Below are 24,499 nucleotides of genomic sequence, written 5' to 3' on the forward strand. Positions count from 1 at the left end.
ATCATTATTGACCATGGTTTACCATGGTTGCTTATCATATTGACACAATCTTTGTCATAGTGTAACGTTGGAACATGGTTCACCATTGTTGATTTTCATATTGAGACAATCTTAGTCACAATGTGACATTGGACCATCGTTGACCGTGATTATAAACCAAAGGGATTTCTATTAAACCCTAGGATTAATATTATAAACCTTATGAATAAGATTATACCCTAGGAATACAAACCCTTATATTAATAAGCTCAACGAATTGATATTATAAACCCAAGGATTAATTCTAAAACCTGGAGCTACTATAAACCCAAGGGATAAACATTATAAATCCAAGTTATATAAACCCTAAGATAAATATTATAAGCCCTAAAATAAACATTGTTGACCATTGTTAATTTTCATATTGAGAAAATATTTGTGAGAATGCAATGTTGGACCATGGTTTACCATGGTTGAGCATGATTGATTTTCATATTGAGATAATCTTATTCACAATGTGACTTTGGGCCATGGTTGATTTTGATATTGAGAAAATATTTGTCACATGTGACATTGGACCATCGTTGACCATGATTATAAACCCAAGGATTCATATTATAAACCCCATGAATAATATGGCATGCTAAGAATATGAACTCTTAGATTAATAAAACCAACATATTTATATTATAAACCTAACATATTAATATTAAAAATCTAAGGATTATAAACCCAAGGGAATATCATTAAACCCAAGGGATTAATATTATAAACCCTAGGTGTATAAACCCTAAGATAAATACTATGAAATTTAAAATAAACATGGTTTACCATGGTTGATTTTCATGTTGACACAATCTTCGTCACAATTTGAAGTTGGAGCATTGCTGACCATCATTGATTTTCATATTGAGACAATATTTATCACAATGTGACATTGGATCATGGTTGAACAAGGTTGACCATGATTATAGGCCATGGGGATTTATATGAAACCCTAGGATTAATATTATAAACCTTATGAATAATATTACACTCTAGGAATATGAACCCTTAGATTAATATACCTAAGGGATTGTTATTATAAACCAAAGGGATTGATATTATAAACCCAAGGGATTAATTTTAAAACCCGAAGGCATTATAAACCAAACGAAATAATATTAAACTGGAGGGATAAATATTAAAAAACCCAAGGTATATACCCTAAGATAAATATTGTAAACCCTAAAATAAACATGGTTGATAATGGTTGACCATGGCTCATATTCATATTAAGAAAATATTTCTCAAAATGTGACATTGGACCACAGTTGACCATCATTGAGCATGATTGATTTTTGCATTGAGACAATCTTTGTCATAATGCAACGTTGGGCCATCGCTGATTTTCATACTGAGAAAATCTTTGTCACAATGTGACATTGGACCATGGTTGACCATGATTATAAAGACAATGGATTTATATCAAACACATTGATTAATATTATAAACCTTATGAATAATATTACACCCTAGGAATATGAACTCTTAGATTAATAAACCCAATGGATTGATATTATAAACCCAAGGAAATAATGAACCCAAGGGGTTAATACCAAAAACCCAAAGGATTATAAACCCAAGGGATTAATATTACAAACGCTAGGTATATCAACCCTAAGATAAATACTCTAAACCATAAAATAAACAAGGTTGACCATGGTTTTTCATGGTTGATTTTAATATCGACGAAATATTTGTCACAATGTGATGTTGGAGCATGGTTAACAAGGTTTGACCATGGTTGATTTTCAAATTGAGACAATCTTAGTCACAATGTGACATTGGGCCATGGTTGACGATGGTTGATCATGATTATAAACCCAAGGGATTTACATCATACCCTGGGATTACTATTATAAACCTTATGACTAATATTATACCCTAGGAAAATGAATCTTTAGATTAATAAACTCAAGGAACTGATATTATAAACCCAAAGGATTAATTATAAAAGTAGAATGTATAATAACATAAAGGAAAAAATATTAAACCCAAGGGATTAATATTGTAAACCCAAGGTATATAAATGCTAATACAAATTTATAAACTGCAAAATAAACATCGATGACCATGGTTCATTTTCTTATTGAGAACATCTTCGTCACAATGCGATGTTTGACCATGATTGACCATGGTTGAGGATGATTGATTTTCATATCGAGAAAATATTTTTCATAATGGAATGTTGAACCATGGTTGATTTTCATATTGAGAATATCTTTGTGACAATGTGATGTTGGAACATGGTTGACCATGATTATAAACCTAAGGGATTTATATTAAACCCAAGGTTTAATATTATAAACCTTATGAATAATATTACACCCTAGGAATACGAACTCTTATATTAATAAACCCAACATATTGATATTATAACCCCAATGAAATAATAAACGCAATGGATTATAAACCCAAGGAATCAATATTAAACACAAGGTATTAATATTATAAACCGTAGGTATATTAACCCTAAGATCAATACTATTAACCCAAAAATAAACACGGTTGACCATGGTTTATTTTCATATTGAGACAATCTTTGTCACAATGCAACATTGGAGAATGGTTGATTTTCATAATGAGACAATCTTTGTTAAAATGTTATTGGACCATGGCTGACTGTGATTGACCATGGTCGACAATGGTTGACCATGGTTGATTTTCATATTGAGACGATATTTGTCACAATGTCGTGTTGGACCATGGTTGACCATGGTCAATTTTTATATTGAGACAATCATTATCACAATGCGACAATGGCCCATAGTTGATCATGGTTGATTTTCATATTCAGACAACATTTGTGACAATGTGACATTGGACCATGGTTGACAATGTTTGAACATGATTATAAACCAAAGGGATTTATATTAGACAATAAGACTAATATTATAAACCCTATGAATAATATTATACCCTAGGAACATGAATCCTTAGATTAATAAACCTAAAAAATTGATATTTAAAACCCAATGAATTATTTCTAAAACCCCAATGTAATATAATCCCAATGGAATAATATTAAATTCAAGGGATTAATATTATAAACCCAAGGTATATAAACCCTAAGATAAATATTACAAACCCTATAATAAACATAGTTAACCATGGTTTACCATGGTTCATTTTCATATGGAGACAATCTTTATCACAATGCAACATTCAACTATGATTGATTGTGGTTGAGCATAATTGATTTTCATATCGAGAAAATCTTTGTCACAATCCCACGTTGGACCATGGTGATTTTCATATTGAGAAAATCTTTGTCACAATGTGATGGTTGTCCATTGTTAACCATGGTTCACCATGATTATAAACCCAAGAAATTTATATTATAAACCCTATAAATAATATTACACCCTAGGAATATGAACCTTTAGATTAATAAACCCAATGGATTGATTTATAAACCTAAGGGAATAATAAATCTAAGGGGTTAATACTAAGAACCCAAGGGAATAATATTAAACCCAAGGGATTAATATTATAAACCATATGTATATAAACCCTATGATAAATAATGTAAACTCTAAAATAAACATGGTTGTGTTGGGAATCATGATTGCCATTACACCTAAATCCGCAAGTGTTAGTAAATGGACGCGTCACCGCAGTTAATGGATACATGAGATGTGGTTAAGTACATGTCATGAAATATACAAGGAGCGTTGGGTTATCTAATGTTGAACAATCTACCCCCGATAGTGAGCCGAGTGTGATTTGAACTTCAGACAGTTTGGCTCTGATACCACTTGATGGGAACCAGAATTGTCACTACACCAAAACTCGCAGGTGTTATTAAATGGACGCATAGGCTAAATTAATGGATCCACTTGAGGTGGTTTAGCACATGTCACGAAACACACAGGGGGTATTGGTTTATCCAATGTCCAACAGGTTGACCACAATTTGTTTTCATATTGAGGAAATCTTCGTCACAATGCGACGTTGAAGCATGGCTGACCATCGTTGGTTTTCAAATTAAGGTAATCTTTGTCACAATGTGACATTGGACCATGGTTGACCCTGATTATAAACCCAAGGAATTTATATTAAACCCTTATATTAATATTATAAACCTTATGAATAATATTATACCCTCAAAATATGAACCCTTAGATTAATAAACTGAAGGGGTTGATATTACAAAACCAAGGGATTAATTCTAAGACCCCAATGTATTGAGGTATAAACCCTAAATAAACATGGTTGACAATGGTTGATTTTCATGTGAAGACAATCTTTGTCACAACGAAATGTTGTATCATGGTTGATCATGGATGAGAATAGCTGATTTTCATATTATAAACCTAAGGGATTAATTCTAAAACTCCAAGATATTATAAACCCAATCGAATAATATTAAACCCAAGGGATTAATATCATAACCCCGAGCTATATAAACCCTAAGATAAACATCACAATTATTCAAAATTTATTGAAAATTATCAAGCTTAAAACTTTATATGTGTGTTTGTCAAAAAAATCACGTAAACCTATATTCTAAAATAATTAATACCCTTTGCCTACAAATATTTCATTACTTAAAATTTAGTTAAAGATATCATATTTATTAGATGTAAAAATTAAATAAAAATAGATTTATTTAAATCCAAATCACATACATCTATAAATAAGAAAACACATATCTACATTATACGCCCATACAATGAATTAAACGATACCACCAAATCATTAACTTATCTAGTAAAAAACATATCTAAAATAAATAAATAAATAAATAAATTACTCATAAAAAAATCAATCAAATATTAAAAAGATTAAAATCAAATCTACTTATACACCTCCATGACAAACCAGGCGAATTTTATTTATCATAATTTTTTTTTCACTATTATTGTTAAATGACAAAATCATTTAACGTAAAAATGATTTTATCATTTCCAAATGTTATTACATATATGGTTTTGTGTTTTCCAAAATAAGTGATAACCATTAACTTGCAATGCGTGATTCTCAGCTTGGCACCCGACAACCCCACTTGATTCTCTCTTCTTCAACAATGGAGATGGCCTCATACAAATACCAAGGACCGAATGTATCGGGATCAAATGACCATGTAGGTCAGGGGTCCGCCTCCTTTGATGTCGGTGACCAACAAGCAGCATGGAGGCCCGAATTTGTCTTCTGGCTAACTCGTTAATAGGGTTTCGTTAGAGGTCGGGGCCAATGATTTGTTTTGTCTGTGAAGGTTTAATACCATACCCGCAAACTAAATTATGATTAGTTCCATCTCACGATGGTCTCAACTGGAATCTACTCGACAAGTATCCCCTGCACAATTTTCAACCAATCAGATGACCACTCAAGTCGGGGGTCAACTGACTTATTAGTCGAAGGTCAACCTCTTTTGATGCCCAATGACCAACAATCATCTTGGAGGCTCAACCTTGTCTTCTAGTCGACTATTTAATGGAGTTCGGTCGGAGGTCGAGGTCGAGGTCGGCGATTTGTTTTGTCTGTGAAATTCGAATACCGTGCTTGTTTGTTTTGTCTGTGAAATTCGAATACCGTGCTTGTTTGTTTTGTCTGTGAAATTCGAATACCGTGCCTGTAGCCCGACTTTGGATTATTTTCGACTCACGATGGTCTAACCTAGAGTTTTCTCGATGGGTATCACCCACGTGCTCTTCAACCGATCAGATGACGATGCAGGTCTGAGGGTCAGCCTGAATTATTGGTCAGAGGTCATCCTCCTTTGATGCCCAACGACCAACAAATAGTCTAGAGGCCCTACTTTGTCTTCTGGTTGAATACTTAACAGGGTTCCATCAGAGGTCGAGGCTAACGATTTTTTTTTCTCTATGAAAGTTGAATATCATGACCACATCTCGACTTCTAATTATTTCTAACTCACGATGGTGTCAAATGGAGTCTACTCGATGGGTATCACCCGTGCATTTATCAACCTATCAGATGACCACGTAGTTCAAGGAGTAAACCCTGACTTATTGGTCAGAGGTCGGCCTCCTTTGATGCCCAACAACCAACCAGAAGCACAAAGGGATGAATTTTTCTTTTGGTCGACTAGTTAAAAGGGTTTCGTCGGAGGTCGGGGCTAGAAATTTGTTTTGTCTGTGAAATTCAAATACCATGCCCATGGTCAGACTTCTGATTATTTCTTGTTCGGGATGGTTTCAACTGGAGTCTACTCAACAAGTATCACCCACGTGCTTTTCAACCAATTTGATGACCGCACAGGTCAAGGGGTCGGCCCCAACTTATTGGTCAGAGGTTGGCCTCATTTGATGCCTAGCGACCAACAAGTAGCCTAGAGGCTTGAATTTGACTTCTGGCCAACAAGTTAACGAGGTTCCATTGGAGGTCACAGTCGAAGATTTGTTTTGTCTGCAAAAGTCAAATACTATGCCCGCAACACAAATTTTAATTATTTCCGGGTGACGATGGTCTCAACTGGAGTCTACTTGATGGGTATCTCTTGCGCGCTTTTCAACCAATCAGATGATCATGTAGGTTGGGGTGTCAGCCCCGACTTAATGGTCAGAGTTCGGCCTCCTTTGATGTCGAGCGACTAACAAGCAGCCCGAAGGCCAGAATTTGTGTTCTGGTCGACTAGTTAACAGGGTTTCATCGGAGGTAGAGGTCGGTGATTTGTTTTGCCTGTAAAAGTCGAATACTATGCTCACAATCCAACTTTTGATTATTTTCCGCTCACAATGGTCTCAACTATAGTTTCCTCGATGGGTATCACCGACGTGATTTTCAACCAATCGGATGACAACATAGGTCAGGGGCTCGACCCCAACCTATTGGTGACAGGTCAACCTCCAACAAGGAGCCCGGAGGCCTGACTTTGTCTTATGGATGAATAGCACCAGTACTTCAGGGGACTCCTCCCTTTGTGGATTCTCTCTAGCCTAAGACGAGTGTTTGGGAAAAATACACACCAAATGGTTAATGGAGCATGTTTATAATGCGATCTTTCATGTTTTTTAACTCAAACATCCAACTATAAGAAATTCCTACATTAGGTACAATATTGTCAATATGAAAAAGACATTAAGTAGTGACACTTTTATCATTACATGCTAGAGGAAATGTAGATATTAAATACTTTCCTCGTCACTGAGAATGGTTGACACAATCAAAGCATCATGAATAGGAGGGCTTGAGTATATTGGTTGAATAACCAATTTCAACTGACTTTCAACTCTAGTTTCCACTATTGCACTCATGCAAACCTAAAAGAACACCATTCAAATTATTTAAAATATATTAAACAAAAGATCATTGTAACAATAAAGTTTTCACTTCAAGAAACTAATCCGAGGGTCGGATATTCAAGAATTGTGATATTCAAGCATATGACAAGTTCAAATAGTTTATTTCAATTGAAACGTTCAATATTTTTACAAATAAAACTTATCCTTGAAAGCATAGTGGTTTTGAGGTTATTTGTCCTTATAATACTAAGAGAATTCACACGCTCCCGATACAACCCCATATTCTTTGCATAACTTTAAGAAATAAAACATTCACCACCATCTCCTACAAACAAATGAACAAAGTATGCATCTGCATCAAATCTTCCACTGGAAAATCCTTGAATAAATGAAGTGAATGTTCATGCTTTATTGCACAATTTAAAGAAACCTTCAGTATACATAACATATGGATGAAAAAAAGGTAAAAAAATATATCCTTTAATTTCACCATACATGATAGGGAAAATATCATATAGGAATGACTGTTTCATTGTGTTGATATTAGCTAACCTCATAAGAACTATTAAAAAATGGAAGCGAACCTTTTTATCTTATTAATTGTCAAATTTCTTCTCATTGGTCTTCTGTAGGATCTACACTAGTGGGATTATGTGCGCATGCATGAAGGAGCACTATAGCTCTAATTGGAGCTACTTGTAGATCTTCAAGCATTCCTGTTTATAGTACAGAAAGAAAAATGAAATATTGTCTACCAAGAAACCTTGTGTAATCATTTGATGCACAAACACAAGATACTTCCGAATTTCCAAACGAACACTTCTTTTTTGCTATTTTGTTGGTTCCATGTTTAAATGGTGTAATGGTAGTTCAAGTTGAAGAATTCACTGCAAGGATGAAAGGTTGGTGTTTATTCATTACAATTTGAATTTTTTTAATGCTTTCATGATATTCTCAATCCTTAACCTCAATTTTTCCTTTCCCTTATTATTTATGTTTATGGGATTATTTCATACTTGCATTTTTATTTTCTTATGTCCAATGTCGTAGTTTTTTCATACAGAATCAATTTAGGAAACACACATCATGGGAGCAATAAAAGCAAGGTATATTATCTAACCTTGTTAATCAAGCCCACGTCTTATGGGACCCTAGTAGTGAGACATCTTCATACTCAATCCTCCAAAAGTAAATATCTTAGGATGATTACCCTATGTGGGTATTGGAATATAAACTAGATCCGTATAACTTCGGATCTATAACGCACCGAGAGGGATCAAATCCCTCGAGGTGCAAACTTTCTTTTTGGAGTGTATAATTTGAGGAAAGGCTTGCACCTCGAGGGATTCGATCCCTCTCAGTACATGATAGATGCAGAGTTATATGGATCTAGGTTGGTTCCAATTGAGGGTAGCAATGTCATATTTTTAGATTATCATTATTATGTATATGTTTGAGATAAACTTTATACTTTGAAATTTACATTATGTTTTCTTTGCTTGACATGACCATATAATTTTTCTTTAATTTAGTCTATGTTTTTGGCCTTGAATTGTTTGTGTGTTTGTGTTTGGATGTTTTGAGTGCCTTGTGTGTCTTTGTGTTTGCATGCTTTGAGTGGTTTGTGTGTTTATGTGTTTGGATTTTGATGGTAATGTTTGTGAATGCTATCATTTTTGTGTTATATTTCTATATGTGTATGTAATTGTTTATTAGTAATTAGTTGGTGATGAAGAAGGAAGAAAATATTGTCAATAGCTTGTAGCAAGATTGATATTGCGGATCTATTTCATTTAATTTTACGTATCACAGTTTTTTACAACTAATTAATTCTTAATAGTGTCCTTATGGGTAGTACTAAATATATCTCGAAGAGTAGTTTTGATTTTAAATTTTCCGAGTTACCTCAACCTGTTGAGATGATAGATATTGTTAATAACTTTAATTATGAAAATAAATGAAATAAACATTTTGAATGAAAACTGACAATCTCATAGTGTCTAATGGAAAAAAATGTGAATAATAAGAATGTAGTCAATTAGAAATAGTCTTCATTGTGATCAATCTCAATTATTTTCTTCTACTCTTTTTGTTGTCACCTCTATCAATTTTGCCATATTTTCATATCAATTATATGAAAAGTGTAGTTGAAATCGTAAACTATTCAAATATTTATCTCGAGCTATTGTAATAAACATCTTACCTTTTCTCTCTTGATCTCCATATTAATATGTTGAATTACTATAACACAAAAATCAATGCAGGTTGTCAATATTTTTTTGTGCTTACACTAAAATCAATCACACTATTATTCTAATCACTTTAAAATTAGCGTACCATCATACATCCAGTTACATCAAATCATAAATAAGCATCTACACTAAAATCAATGCATCTAATGCAGCTAATCAAATAGGATTAGAAATAAATATCTACAAGGAAATCAATGGATCTAGTGCAAGAAATCAAATATAATAAAAAATCAACCTTTACACTGAAATCAATACATCTAGTGCAAGAAATCAAATATAATTAGAAATTAGCATCTACACTAAAATGAACGCATCTAGTCCAACAAATCAAATAGAATTAGAAAGAATTTACACTAAAATCAATGCACCTAGTGCAAGAAATCAAATAGCATTAGAAATCAAATTTACATTGAAATCAATGCATCTAGTGAAAATCATCAATGCATGTGTCTAATACTAAACACCACATATTTATTCAGCATTCCCAGGTTTTAGCCAAAATTGATCACTTCCATCATAGGAAGTTCAGAGAGGCTTTAGAAATTGAGAAGCATGGTAACAATCTGAATAGGGATGAAGGTTGGAAAATTAGCAGCAACTGGATCCCTGCTCTCCATTCCTAGTTTTTATTTATTCCATGAATTTCTCTGTTTATCTGGATTTTGATTTTTTCCCTCGGAATATATATATATATATATATATATATATATATATATATATAATTCTTATAAATCTTAATAATAATAATAATAATAATAATAAAATTATCTTTATTATTAATTCTTCATTTTTTTATATTTAATTTTATTATTTATTTAATTTACATTTTATATTTATTTATTTATCTATTATTATTAGTTATTTATTCATTTATTTTTTTTAAATTTGTATAATTCTTAATTCTTAATTTTTTATGCTTATTTTTATTTATTTAATTTTATTAATTATTAATTATTTACTTTTTTGAAAATTTGTATAATTATTAATTATTCATTTTTTATGCTTATTTATTTATTGTCTTTTCTATTTTATGTTATTTTATTTGTTTATTATTATTATTATTCTTTTTTTTTTCAATTTATGGGGATGTTTTTGAACGTTTGTAACTACTATTTTCATTTTCATTTTAATTTGACTCTATAACGTTTCAATAAAAATTAGTTTTTATTTTTGACTTTCTAACGGATCAATTGATAATTTTTGTTTCTCTGAAGCATCTCCACCTATCTATCTATATATATATATATATATATATATATATATATATATATATATATATATATATAGTGGAGAAAGATTTAGCGTCTAAAAGAAAATTAAGCTATTATAAGAGGGTCATCAACCCCACCCTTGAAGATCAAAAGTATCTCTCTATTTTAACTAGCTCAAAGAAGAAAATTAATATATCAAAGATTAGAACGAATTCTCATGAGCTTCATAGTGAAACTGGTCGTTGGACAGTTCCTAAAACACCATGGATAGAAAGGATCTGCCATATTTGTGAGAATAGGAGCATCGAGGATGAAAACCACTTCCTCTTAGAGTGCCCTGCATACAACCACATTAGATCTCAATTTCACAACCTTTGTTACAATACTGACCTTCCTAGCCTTTTACAATGCCAAAATTATAGTGAACTCGGGAGGCTTCTCTCCAAGCTTTTTGAGCATAGGAATAAAATCTTAAATCAAAATAAATAGTTTGTCTTTTTAGGTCCGATAGATCATTATTTGGTCTCAGTGGACGTTAACCATCATCATCATCATCATCATCTATATATATATATCTATATATATACATATACATATATATACATACACACACACACACACACACACACACACACACACACACACACACACACACACACACACATATATATATATATATATTGTTAATGTTAGATCAGATACTCCACCTTTGCCCTGATGATGAACCACAGTGGAGGGTTCTCCAATAAATTATTTGATATGATTTCCCAGAAAATTTTCTCGCTAAAACAATCAAATATCATTAGAAATAAACATCTACATTGAAATCAATACATCTAGTGTAAGCAATCAAATAGGATTATAAATCACCATCAACAATGAAATCAATGCATCTAGTGCAAACAATCAAATAGGCTTATAAATAACCATATACACTGAAATCAGTGCATTTAGTGCAAACAAACAAATAGAATTAGAAAAAATATACACTTAAATCAATGCATCTAGTGTAAACAATCAAATAAGATTATAAATCAACATCTACACTTAAACTAACGAATCTAGTGCAAGCAATCAAATATCATTAAAAATCAACATCTACACTAAAATATATTCATTTAGTGCAAGCAATCAAATAATATTAGAAATCACCATGTATGTTAAAATCAATGCGTCTATGGTTGGTGAGTAGATGACGCTAGGGTTTTGAACAGGGAGCACGAGGTGCAAGACAGGAACAATGGAGGGGCACGGTGGGGGGAGCTCCACTCCCTCCTATAGTAATGTGGTATCAAACAGAAGTAAGGGGGCGAGTTTGAACATATCCAGGCAACCAACGGAGGCAGAAGCAAAGAAGATAGGCACTCAAGAGCCGGAAAGCAGTAAATCCCCTGAACAGGAAGGGATCCACGAGGAAGGCAGGAGAGAAAAGAAATCAGAAGACAACAGTAAGAGAACTGAGAACATATCCGGGATGGGACCCTGCAAACCCAAGACAAACATTAAACCCCGGGTGGTCTTAAATGATCCTGCACTACAGGTGCACAGGGATCACATGGCGACTTACGCGGTCATATGTAAGTTTATGGGCATATGGCCAACGGAGAAGGCTCTGTACACATGGATAAGAAACAACTGGAAACCAAAGGGAGAAATAAATCTACATCTTGGGTCCAAGGGTTTTTTCACAGTGGTTTTCACCAACCTTGAGGACAAAGATAGAGTATTCGAAGGAGGACCCTACTTCTATGCTGCAGCAGGCCTGTACATGCGACCTTGGGTGATGAACTTTGTCCCGGAGAGGGAAACGTTCACATCAGTCCCGATATGGATTAGACTATACTCCTTACCTTTAGATTATTGGCTGCCTGAATCCTTAAAAGCTATAGGAAACAAATTAGGGCATTTTATTAAGATATCAGAGGCAACTTTGAGAGGTAAATACACCTCCTTCGCCCGCATATGTGTAGAAATGGACCTATTGGGAGCACTCCCAGATGAAGTCATCCTAGAAGTATATGATGAGGAATGGGTACAGGTGGTAGACTATGAACATGTCCCATTCAGATGCCAAAAATGTCATGAACATGGGCACCTCTTCAGAGACTACCCATTCAACAAAAGGGAGGACAATCTGAAAACCAACATAGGAAAAGACCCTGAAGGCTTTACCAAAGTGGGAGGCAGAGGGAAAGGTGGGGGAAAAAAGCACCAGAAGAAACCCAGCGAGAACAAGCCATCAAGTCATAACAGGTTTGAGATTTTAGATGAAGAGGGGGAGGAGTCGAACGAATAAGGAAATGGAGGACAATCATGTAGAAAATGAAAAAGATGATAGCATGGAAATCATACATGAAAACAATGAACAAAAGGAGGATCTACCAAGCACTATGGAACTTGGCAAGGATCATGAGATGACCCCAAGTGAAGTTGGTACAAAGGACCATGACCTTCAGGAGATTCTTGAGTAGGGAACCAATAAAGGGATTAACTCTCTACCACAGGAGGAGTTCGACAGAGTACAACAACTATTCCTTCAAAGATCTCAAACAAAGGCAGCCGGAGTCAAAAGGAACTATGACAGCCAAGAGAACAGAGGGGTTAAGTCAATGGAAGGAACACTAGGACACTCCAACAAGATCCCAGGCAAGAAAAGAGGAAGAAAGAGACAGAATGAACTGCTGACAGAGTGTGGGAAACTCATGATTAATTCAGGTAAAATGAAAGACCTCACCAATTACTCCTTCACAAACCCATCATCATGAAGCTTACAACATGGAACATTAGGGGTCTAGGTAGTAAGAGAAAACAAAGAAATCTCAGCAATAGAATAAAGAACGAGAAACGAGATATGGTGTTCATACAGGAAACAAAATGCTCAATAGATAAAATCAGAGAAATACACAACAAATGGCTTATTAAATATGAGTACCTAGAAGTCAAAGCAAATAATACAGCGGGAGGAATTCTCACTCTGTGGAATCCTCAGAAATTTGGAATCCTGGATGTTGAGGCATCAAGGAACCACCTTTCTATGGTTATCCAACCTTTGGGAAACAAGGAATGTTACATGATCACAAACGTCTATGGTCCTCAAAAACTTGAAGACAAACTCAGGCTCCTCACCTCACTGGAGGAGCTGAGAGAGAGACACCCAACAATGCCCTGGATTCTGGGAGGGGACTTCAACATGATCAGGTCTCTCACAGAGAAAAAAGGTGGAACTAGATCACTTGGAAGAGACTCCATTGCCTTCCAGAACTTCTTAAACAACATGAAGCTGGTGGACATGGAAACAATAAATGGTACCTTCACTTGGAACAATAAAAGAGGAGGAGCTTCTCAAGTAGCCTCGAAACTTGACAGATTCTTAATATTGAAGGACCTTCCACTCACGAGTAGTATTCTGACCACTGGCCTATTCAGCTAGAAGCTTCATTTATTAGCACTCCGAGGAACAGACCTTTCAGATTTGAAAATGTCTGGCTTACTCATCCTAACTTCATCACTAATATTGGAAAATGGTGGGTGGAAGACATGCCCATTCATGGCACAAAAATGTTCATCCTGCAACAGAGACTCAAACTCATCAAGAGAAGGCTTAAAGAATGGAACAAAACTGAGTTTGGCAACATTTTCAAAGCCAAAAGAGAAGTGGAAGAAAAATTACAGGAAACTAACCAAATTCTGATCAAAGAAGGCTTCACAGAGGAAAGGAAAGCGCAAGCAGACTCTCTTCAGCAAGAATGGGACAACAGATGCCAACAGGAGGAAATCTTTTGGAGACAGAAATCAAGAGTGCAATGGATTAAAGAGGGGGAAAGAAACACAAGATTCTTTCACAAGTCAACCATGGAACACAGGGCACATAATTGGATCACAAAACTCATAGATCCTCAAGGGAACGAGCTAAACACTCACAAAGAAATGGAATCTACTCTGGTACAACATTTTCAAAGCATAGCAGAGGAGACTATCACAGACAGATCTCAATTCATTAACAACTTCACTCAGCATATTCCAAAACTGGTAACCAGGGAAGATAATTATAATCTCAACAGGCCAGTGACTGAAGAGGATATCAATGAAGTAATCAAAGAGATGCACAATGGGAAAGCCCCAGGTCTGGATGGTTTCAATGTAGACTTCTTCAAAACATGCTGGGAAATAGTCAAAAAGGATATTCTTGAGGTGGTGGAGGATTCGAGAAAATCAAGAACAATCCTAAGAGCGCTAAATGCATCCTTCATAGCCCTAATCCCTAAGCAGGAAAAAGCCATGACACCAGACAGATTTAGACCCATAGCTTTATGCAATGTGGTGTACAAAATCATTTCAAAAGTTATTTCTAATAGACTAAAACCCCTTCTTCCGACGCTCGTGTCAGAGGAGTAGACTGGATATGTGGAAGGTAGACAAATTCTCAACAATATCATTCAAGCTCATGAAGTGGTTCATTCTCTCAAGAAAAATAAGCAAGCGGGGATGATCATACAGCTTGACATTGCGAAAGCTTATGACAAGCTAAGCTGGTCATACATCAGGGATGTTCTAAAAGCGTATGGCTTTGACCACAACTGGATAGGATGGGTCATGGCCCTGGTTACCTCAGCTAGTTGTTCAATCCTTCTTAATGGCTCTCCATCCAGAACCTTCTGGCCTTCAAGAGGTCTCAGGCAAGGAGATCCGCTCTCCCCCTTTCTCTTCATTCTCATGATGGAAGGTCTAGGCAGAGCGATTAATTCAGCCAAGGTAGAAGGAAGAATCCAGGGACTCAAACTAACTCAGAATGGAGAAACATTGACTCATCAACAATTTGTGGATGATACCATGCTACAAAGGTTGCAATGGTTGCTGGCACAAAGGTAAGTCTCACAAAATCTAAAGTTTTCTTTTTTAATACTGATATATCTATTCAAAGAAATCTCTCCAGAATTCTCGGCTTTCAAAAAGATCATCTTCCCTCTAAATATCTGGGAATGCCTCTCACTGACAATCCTCTAAGAAAGGAAGTATGGGAACCAGTGACTAATAAACTGAAGGACAAAGTCAGTAAGTGGACAAGCAGATCTTTGAATTTTGTAGGCAGGCTAGTCCTTACAAAGGCTATCCTACAAACCATTCCAATTTTCATGTTGTCAGCTCTTCCTGTCCCAAAAGGAGTCTCTCAACAAATCAGGAACATCCAAAGAGATTTTCTTTGGGGTAAAAAGGAAGAGAAAAAGAAATGGGCTCTGATAGCCTGGGACAAACTTTGCAAACCCAAATCCCATGGTGGTTTAGGTCTCCAAGACCCGGACACTCTAAGCAAAGTTTTGGGGGCAAAACTTTGGTGGAGATGGCTAAAGGAAACGGGTAACCCCTGGGCTAAGCTCTGGAAATAGAAATATGCAAAGGACTAGCAAGAAAGGGACCATATTCGAATGATAGGACACATTAGGGGCTCTCATATTTGGAACAATGCTTGGGAGAATAGAGCCTTAGTTCAGAAACATAGCTTTCAGGAGATCAGAAGTGGGAATCTAGCTTGGTTTTGGGAGGATAACTGGCAGCAAGAACCTAACCTTTGCAGAGAAGAACTGGACATTATCAAAGAAGATACCATCAATAAAGGACTGAAAAGGGTAAGGGACTTTTGGGACCAGACAAGGGACAATGGTAAATGGAGAATATGGAAGGTACCAGGATACAATGAAGAGACCCCTTTGCAGGCCCAAGCTAAAGTTCTAGAAGCGATCCTGGAAAAGAGAAAAATTTTAACTTCAACCTCAGATGACCAACTAAGATGGGGGAGGAATAGTGAGGGCAACTTCAACCTCAAAGAAGCCAAAAGAATTGCCACTGGATTCAACTATCCAAGCCCTGATAAAATATGGAAGGACCTATGGCAGAACCCACACTGGGTGAAGATCAAACTGTTCATGTGGCTGGTACAACAGAAAAAGATTCTGACTTGGGAAAATCTAAGAAAAAGAGGTTTTGTTGGTCCATCTAGATGCCAGTTATGCAGTCTGCAGGAAGAAACTATGGATCACCTACTCAACCTCTGCTCATTCACCTCCACCTTATGGAACTGGGTGGCCTCAATATTCAGACAAACTGACAGGGACGAAAATGACATAACAAAAACTTTAAAGAATTGGAGGAAAGACTTCTCAGATCATGAGACAGTCAACACAGCTTGGACTCTGATTCCAAGATTTTTGATCTGGGATGTTTGGAAAGAACGTAACAACAGGATTTTTAAGGACAAATCTGGCTCAACCCAAAGCATCATTGCACAGATCTCAAGACAGCTCAAAGAAACTGTTAATGCCCTTCTGAAGGAACCCCCCGAGAAACCCCCTAGTCACCAGGAGGCTCACATTCTTGAACTGTTGGGGCTCCAGGCGCCTGCCCCTCAAGGCATAAGAAAGAGCGCAAGACACACTATAGAGGGAAAGGCTTTCTAGCAACCCCCTCCCCACGGATTTTTGAAATTCAACATAGATGGAGCTTCAAAAGGAAACCCTGGGGATGCTGGATACGGAGGAGTCTTAAGAGATGAAAAGGGTAACATAAAAGTCATATTTCATAGTCATTTGGGGAATGCCACCAACAATATGGTGGAACTCATGGCCATTGAACAATGCTTAGAAACTCTGATTGAATCCAATTCACAGAACATAATCATAGAGGCAGACTCTGAATTAACTATTAATTCGGTCAAAAAGATAGGCACAAGATCAGCACTAGATAAAGTTTTGAACCACTAGAGACTTGTGCAGGTCTATCATCGAATTCAATCACACCTAAGAATCTTAAGAACACTCAGTTTTGTACATGTTCGCAGAAACGCCAACAAATTGGTGGATCGGCTGGCTAATGAAGGGGTGCTCTGTACAAAAGACAATAAAAGTTGTTCGTGGGAGTCGGTTCCTGCAGGGAAATTGTGTGAGGATTGCCACACTCTGGCAAGTGCAGACAGGGAGCATTATCAGTTCGTGAAGGAGAAGCAACTAATTAAAATTTAAGCAGATGTATGATAAGGATTTGATAAACGAAAGACTCAAGAATCGGCACAAATGGGTCTCTTAGATGGATGGATGGTATTGGGGTAAGAGAGTGAAGCTAAACCACGGCAAAAACAATTTTGCTACAGCTAAAGCGGTTTTCGGATGCCCTAAAAACCCTAAGCGGTTTATTAGGATTGCACCCGATGCCATTAACCGATCAACACGTGGCTCAAGGAGGAGAGTGGAAACTGCCTATATTAGGCGGGTATTCCCCGTGCATCTTTTCAGCCCGATATTCTTTATAGCTATAGGATCTAGCAGTGGAAGATCAATGGCCAAGGTTCACCGTGCAAGTTAGTGGGTATGGTGTATCCTCTTGGCTAGTTTCTCCTCAGATCAGGGGACTGTGGGCAGACTACTTGCCCGAAGGTTATCCACTTAGCAGACCTGAAATCTTTGCCCGACGGTCTCTATTTCCTCATCGGGTCTCCCTAAAGCTTTTTTGAGTTCACCTGCTTGCACACTGTTTCTGAACCTCGTCCATCAGATATCGGAGGTTGGATCAAATGTTTGAGGTAGTATATCTTGGTTTGTGGGCCCTTGGCCCAGTTCTCGTTCAGTTGGCCTTGTATCCTAATCTAAGGATGTTAGATAACTCTTTGGCCTGCTTCTCCTTTGGGCTTGTTGTATTTTATGTAAACTATTTTTAGCTACAAGTGAATAGAAGTACCGGCTCTTGCTTCAGCAAAATAAAATAAAATCAATGCATCCAATGTAAGCAATATTCTTCCCTCTCTCTCTCCTCCATCGATAGTTATATCTCCCTCCATGTCTCCTTCTTTTTTTCTCTATCTCACCCCCAAACATACACACACTATGTCCATCTCTCCCTTGTCACTTCCTCTCTCTCTCTATGTCTGTATTCTTCCCTCCCTCAATACCCTTCCGAAACGATATCTTCGGGCCTCCCTCTTTCCTCCTTGCTCTAACTTTTCCTCTCCTCCTCTCTCCCGTCCTTCCTCTCTATCCCTTTCTATCCCTCATCTCTCTCTCTCTCTCTCTCTCTCTCTCTCTCTCTCTCTCTCTCTTCCCTCCAACCCTATCACTTTCTCCCTCACTCTCTCCTTCTCTCTCTCCTCCTCTCCCCCCTCCATATTTTTTTCTTCCTCTCTCTCTCTCTATCTCTCTTAGCCTTCTCTCCCTCTCTCACTCCTCTCCTTCTCTATCTCTTCATTCCTCCTCTCCATTGTAATTTAGTTTATCTCCTTCAGTGCAAGCAATACAATAAGATTATAAATCACCATCTACATTGAAATTAGTGCATCTAGTGAAAGAAATATTATTCCCTCTCTTCCGCTCCATCTATATCTATATCTCCCTACATCAATCCTTATTTGTCTCTCTATCTCACGCCCCCAAACACACAAAGTCTCTCTCTCTTTCCATATTTATCTATCTCTCCCTCTCTCTATCTGTCTCTTCTTCCCCCTCTTCACCTTCCATCTATATCTCTATCTCCCTCTACCCCTCTTTGGTCTTTCTATATAACCATTAAAAAATACATGCTCTTTCTCGATATCTATCTATCTCTCCCTCCCTCTTCCTCTCCCTCACTCTCTCTCTCTCTCTTCCACTCCTCTCCCTCTCTGCCCCCTTCTATCTCCCTTTCTTCTTTCTCTCCTCTCTCACTCTCTCTCCATCTCCCTTATCACTCCCTCTCACTCACTCCACCTTTCTCTCTATGTCTCTTTCTTCTTACCTTCCTCTCTCTCTCCCTTCCTCTCTCCTCCTCTCTCTCAAGTCATCACTCTCCTCCTTTCTCTCTTTCCGTTTCTCTCACACCTCCCTCTATCTCTCCCCCTCAACTCTCTCTCTCTCTCTCTCTCTCTCTTCTCCTTCCAACCCTGTCACTCTCTCCCCCCCTTCTCTCCATATCTCCTTCTTTGTCTCTCTATCTCACCCCAAGCATAAACATTTTCTCTCCATTACTTCCTTCTCACTCCTTCTGTCTCTCCACTTTTCTGTCTCTATGTCTTTATTCTTCCCTCCCTTTCTCTCCTTCCAACTCAATCTCTCTATCCCTCCCTCTCTCCTCATTTCTCTCACTCCCTCTACCTCTCCAACTCTATCACTGTATGTCTTTGTTCTTCCCTTTCATATGTATATAGAGTTAATATATATCATTATAATATAAAAAATAATATTATATTAAATCTAATATTGTATTAATTAATAGTGATTAAGTTGAATAATATTAATATTATAACATATTAATATTAATAAAACTAAATCAAATGAATATTTTGGAATATTACAACTTTACATGGAAATATTTATGTGTATATAGATTTTAATATATCCATAAGATATGGTTTTCCTTTTAAAGAATAATTTTACAAATAATTAATTAAAAGAAATATTAAAAGATTTACAACAAGATTATGTATTTTTTGTTGTTGAATTAACCTTTTTATTTTGATTTAAGAAATGGTAGTGACTTTAGTAAAAAGTAAAGATGTTTAAAATTTTACCTATTTGGAATTTTAATGTGGTAAAATTTGTTGTTGAAGGTAAATTTTTGATCCATTCAAATTCATCATATATGATAAAAGAACTATTAAACCCATGAGATAATTGTATTGAGATGTTTTCTATTCTCATTATTATTATTTAGTGGAGAGATGAACATAAACATTATTTATATTTCTAATTTTTTATTTTTATGTTGGCGGGCATTGGCTAAAATTTAACATTGAGCATAGACATACTTACACATCGGAGTCATCCTGGGGCTTAGAATGCCTCTCTAAGCAATTATGAGGTGCATAGATTCCAATAAACTTTATTAAGTAAAATGAGAAAATTTATCAACATGTCTGTGAGGTAAAAAATCATAGAATTGTTATTCACTTTCTGCATATCTCATAGGATATGAGCGAACTCAAAATTCCTTGACAAAACAACTTACTTGGCTATAATTCTTCGCCAGAAACTCACCTCCAACCCTGGTGAACCTGTCCCAAATGAGAATTGTGCAGTGGAATCCCTTTTCTCTGCAATAGCAGGACTGGTGACATAAAAGGTCATCAAATTACACTTCCAGATTTGTTAAAACATAAACAAATATTGGCATCAAGAAGTAATTTACAATTTTTTCATAAATCATTGTATACTATAGCGTTTATACCTTCCATCACTAAGAATCAACTTTTCACTTAGTTTTTTGAACTTCGTAAGACCAGCTATGGGAAAATACTACTTATATCGAGATCTGCATAAAACCATGGATTGATTTACAAAATCTCAACCTACAAACATGTTCAACTTCTAAGTGACTATATACCTATTTTGAATTAAGAGCTCCTCTGCTTGTCTGACAACGTTTCGGACAAGAGGTTTTCCTTCCTGGAATTAACAATGAAATGTTGATAAAAATTGACCTTCAATAGCTCGGCATTAATGTCGGAAACTGAAATTATATTTATTAAACATCCATAATTGGTTTGGTAAAAAGGTCAGTAAGGCTAAAGAGTAAGAGCTTGAAAATGGCTTAGAAAAGAACTTAGAAAAAACTTCGATAATTACGCCGTAAGGCGTTTCCCTCTGAAATGAACTCTTCAAACTGTTGTCGTGTCAAAATATGTGCCATTCTATTTGGTTGTTAGACGATCGGGTAATCATTAACGGTTGATTTGAATTGCACAATTCCACGTGCGACGGTCCATACGAACGGTCAACCGTCTTTCAACAAGATACGTTGTGGTGAGCACAAACGAGAAGGTAAGGCGTTTGGGGAGGCGAGACATCGTGGTGGTGTGGAGGGGGACTGATATTAGAGATACCCATTTGGGTAAAAGGTTTCCTATTTATGATGGTGGAAGACGTTTGTACACAGCTGAGCCATTGCCCTTTACCTCAAAATAATTCAACATCTTGCTTGTTGAGGGGGATGATGGACCTGGTGGTCCAATAAGGGAGTGTCAGTTCAAGATACTTATAAATTTTAGGTCAATTCCTATCTGGGAGGGAGGATGATGCTCTGCATGAATCCCTGCAAGTTCTTGATATTGTTCTATCCGAGCCACCAACTCAAAGGTACATTCCTGTTGGCAGATCATTTTATTCTGGTGACCTGGGGGCAAAGCAGACCCTTGGAGAGGGATTGGAACGTTGGCATGGGTTTTACCAAAGTTTAAGGCCAACCTAAATGGATTATCGCTCAATATTGATATGTCTTCAACTGCATTCATTGAATCATTACCTATGGTTGATCTTCTTTCGCAACTGTTGGATAAGGATGTGAGAGCAATACCGTCTCTATGTTGTACAAAGAGATTGGTCAACACAGGCTTCTTTAGTTATCTGGATGTATGTTTCAATTGCCTCATAAGGAACGAAGGAACCGTCTCTGAGTGTTGGGGTTGCTTCTCGAAGTAGTGAGGGGCTGAACCATGCTTTCCTTTGGTTTATGTCTCAGTCAACAATACTTTGTAAGTGATTTTGAAACTTTTGTAACGACATCTTACAATATTTGCATAGCTAAAATTCATTTGATTGAGCTGAAAATTGCGCATTACTTAGCATCATCCCAATGCATAAAATTTAGTTGAGATCGTGAAAATAACCGGTGGCTTCGTAACGCAAATTGGCAGAGGAGGATTTGAGCGTCTACGCCATGCATGTCTTTATGCCATCTAAGTACTATCAAAAACATTGAAACAAGGAGAGAAGGAACCCTCAACAGAGGCATATATTATTGCTTGAGAGGTATATATAATTGCTTGATTGATTAAGGTCTCATGTTTTCATACATAAAAAACAAAAAAATGTCATTAAAAATAAAATGTCTAAATTTTTTTTGTCATAAAAATTAAATGGTTTGATCTCTCTTTGGGTAGTTTTGGAGAAATGTGTGAAAAGAAAACAGTGACACGTGGGAAAAACAAGGTATAATATAAGTTTCTTTGCGTTCGAAATTCCACCATAAATTCGTGTGTCGTTTGTGGCATATTGTGGTGAAGGAGAATTATAAATATTGATTTACCATTATATATCCATGGTAAACTTCCCTGTAATGCTCTATTATGTCCAACCTTGTGTTTGATAAGAAAAAACAATTTCTAAATCACTATATGTCCACTTGTTTTAACTAACAATCTTGTTATTGAATAGGACCAAATGTTTTAGAGAAGTGACCGACTCAAAAACAAGACTCGACATTCCATTGAATGCAAGCCATGAATTACAGTATCTATAATATCTGGGAGAGAACTGGTGGAAAAAAATGTCTCTGAGCTGAGGAAAATAGTCATATCCTCTCGTATGTAAGCTTTGTTCATGTAAATATATTCATATTTGTGGGTATGACGATATTGGAGAACTAGAAATGTAATTGTGTTGTGGATTTCGAATTTTATCTCTCGGGGAGATAAATGATTTTGTTAGTAAATATTGAAATCTTTTGGGATGAATAAGTGGTAAAATAGGTCAATATGAGCAGACTGTGGAAACTGGCGGAGTTGGCCATGCTGGGAATAAAAATCCAACACAATGAAAGACAGGCAACGAATGAAGTTATAAGTGAATTGAAAAACAACAACCGAATGAAATACAAATAACAAATGAAGTTGTAAGTGAATTGAAGAAAAGACATTTGATTTATTAGGGAAACTTATTCTAGATCACAAATCTATCCATGATCAAATCTTTTATGTGGCTCTAGCATCATACTAGACTAACAACTCATCTCCAACGTATCTATATTCTCAAACTTATATCACCTACTTACATAGGTTGGGTTTCTATGGTCATAAAATATTCACTCTTTATCCTGAGAATATAACATTTGTGAGAATCTCGCAACAACCTTTAACTAACACAGTTTAAGGTTAGTTAAAATGCTATGGTATAATACAGTTCAAGTGCTATGGTATTATGGATTATCCATTTTTGTTGTTATTAATTAATAAACAAATCTTAAATTTAATTTTAATGATCGTGTGATTTTCACGGAGAAATTAGATCGTCTCTTTTAATTACGCAGTAAGGCGTTTCCCTCTAAAATGAACTCTCCAAATTGCTATCGTGTGAAAATATGTGCCATTCGATTTGGTTGTTAGACGATCGGGTAATCATTAACCGTTGATTTGAATTACGCAATGCCACGCGCGACGCTCCATACAAACCGTCAACCGTCTTTCAACAAGATATGTTGCGGTGAGCACAAACAAGAAGGTGAGGCGCCAGGGGAGGCGAGACATTGTGGTGGTGTGGAGGGGGACTGTGACACAGCTCGAGTGGATGGAGGATTTTTAGGATATTCTCCATCCCCTGAGAGAGGTAGGCAACCTGCACGAGAATTCATCAGTGAACGTGGAGTGAGGATTTATGAGCATATATACCTCAAAGGACCACAACACGGGATACAACAAGCTCAGTGCATCTGAGCAGGAAATGAAGGAGCTCGGCCACCTAGTGGATGTGTATACGTAGAAAGGAGAAGACGTGAGTATCACCATGACCGGTCACAGCCTCGGCGGTGCCCTCGCTCTGCTCAGCGCTTACGAGGTCGCAGCGAAGGGCCTCAATTCACTGAAAACCAATCCCGACAGGAACGTCCCTGTGACTGTGTTCTCTTTCGGAGCTCCGAGAGTGGGCAACTGGGCTTTCAAAGACAGAATGGAGGCTATGGGGGTTAAGGTTCGGTGCGTGGTGAGCGAGCAGGACATGGTTCCCAAGATGCCCGAGATCATCTTCAACGAAGGGATGGAAAAATTCGAGTGACTGATGAAGCCGTTGCTTGACCGTTT

The 24,499-nt window shown here is 36.5% G+C and overlaps 1 pseudogene; it reads right to left on the reverse strand.

Moving 5' to 3' along the window:
- Window positions 1–6,963: 6,963 nt before the first annotated feature.
- LOC149173053 (aspartate aminotransferase, cytoplasmic-like) lies at window positions 6,964–21,496 on the reverse strand (annotated as a pseudogene).
- Window positions 21,497–24,499: the final 3,003 nt, after the last annotated feature.

This window comes from Pinus tabuliformis, chromosome 4_2 (assembly GCF_031772625.1).
Source record: "Pinus tabuliformis cultivar Carrire ecotype Pingquan chromosome 4_2, CPIR1, whole genome shotgun sequence".
Lineage (NCBI taxonomy): Eukaryota > Viridiplantae > Streptophyta > Pinopsida > Pinales > Pinaceae > Pinus > Pinus tabuliformis.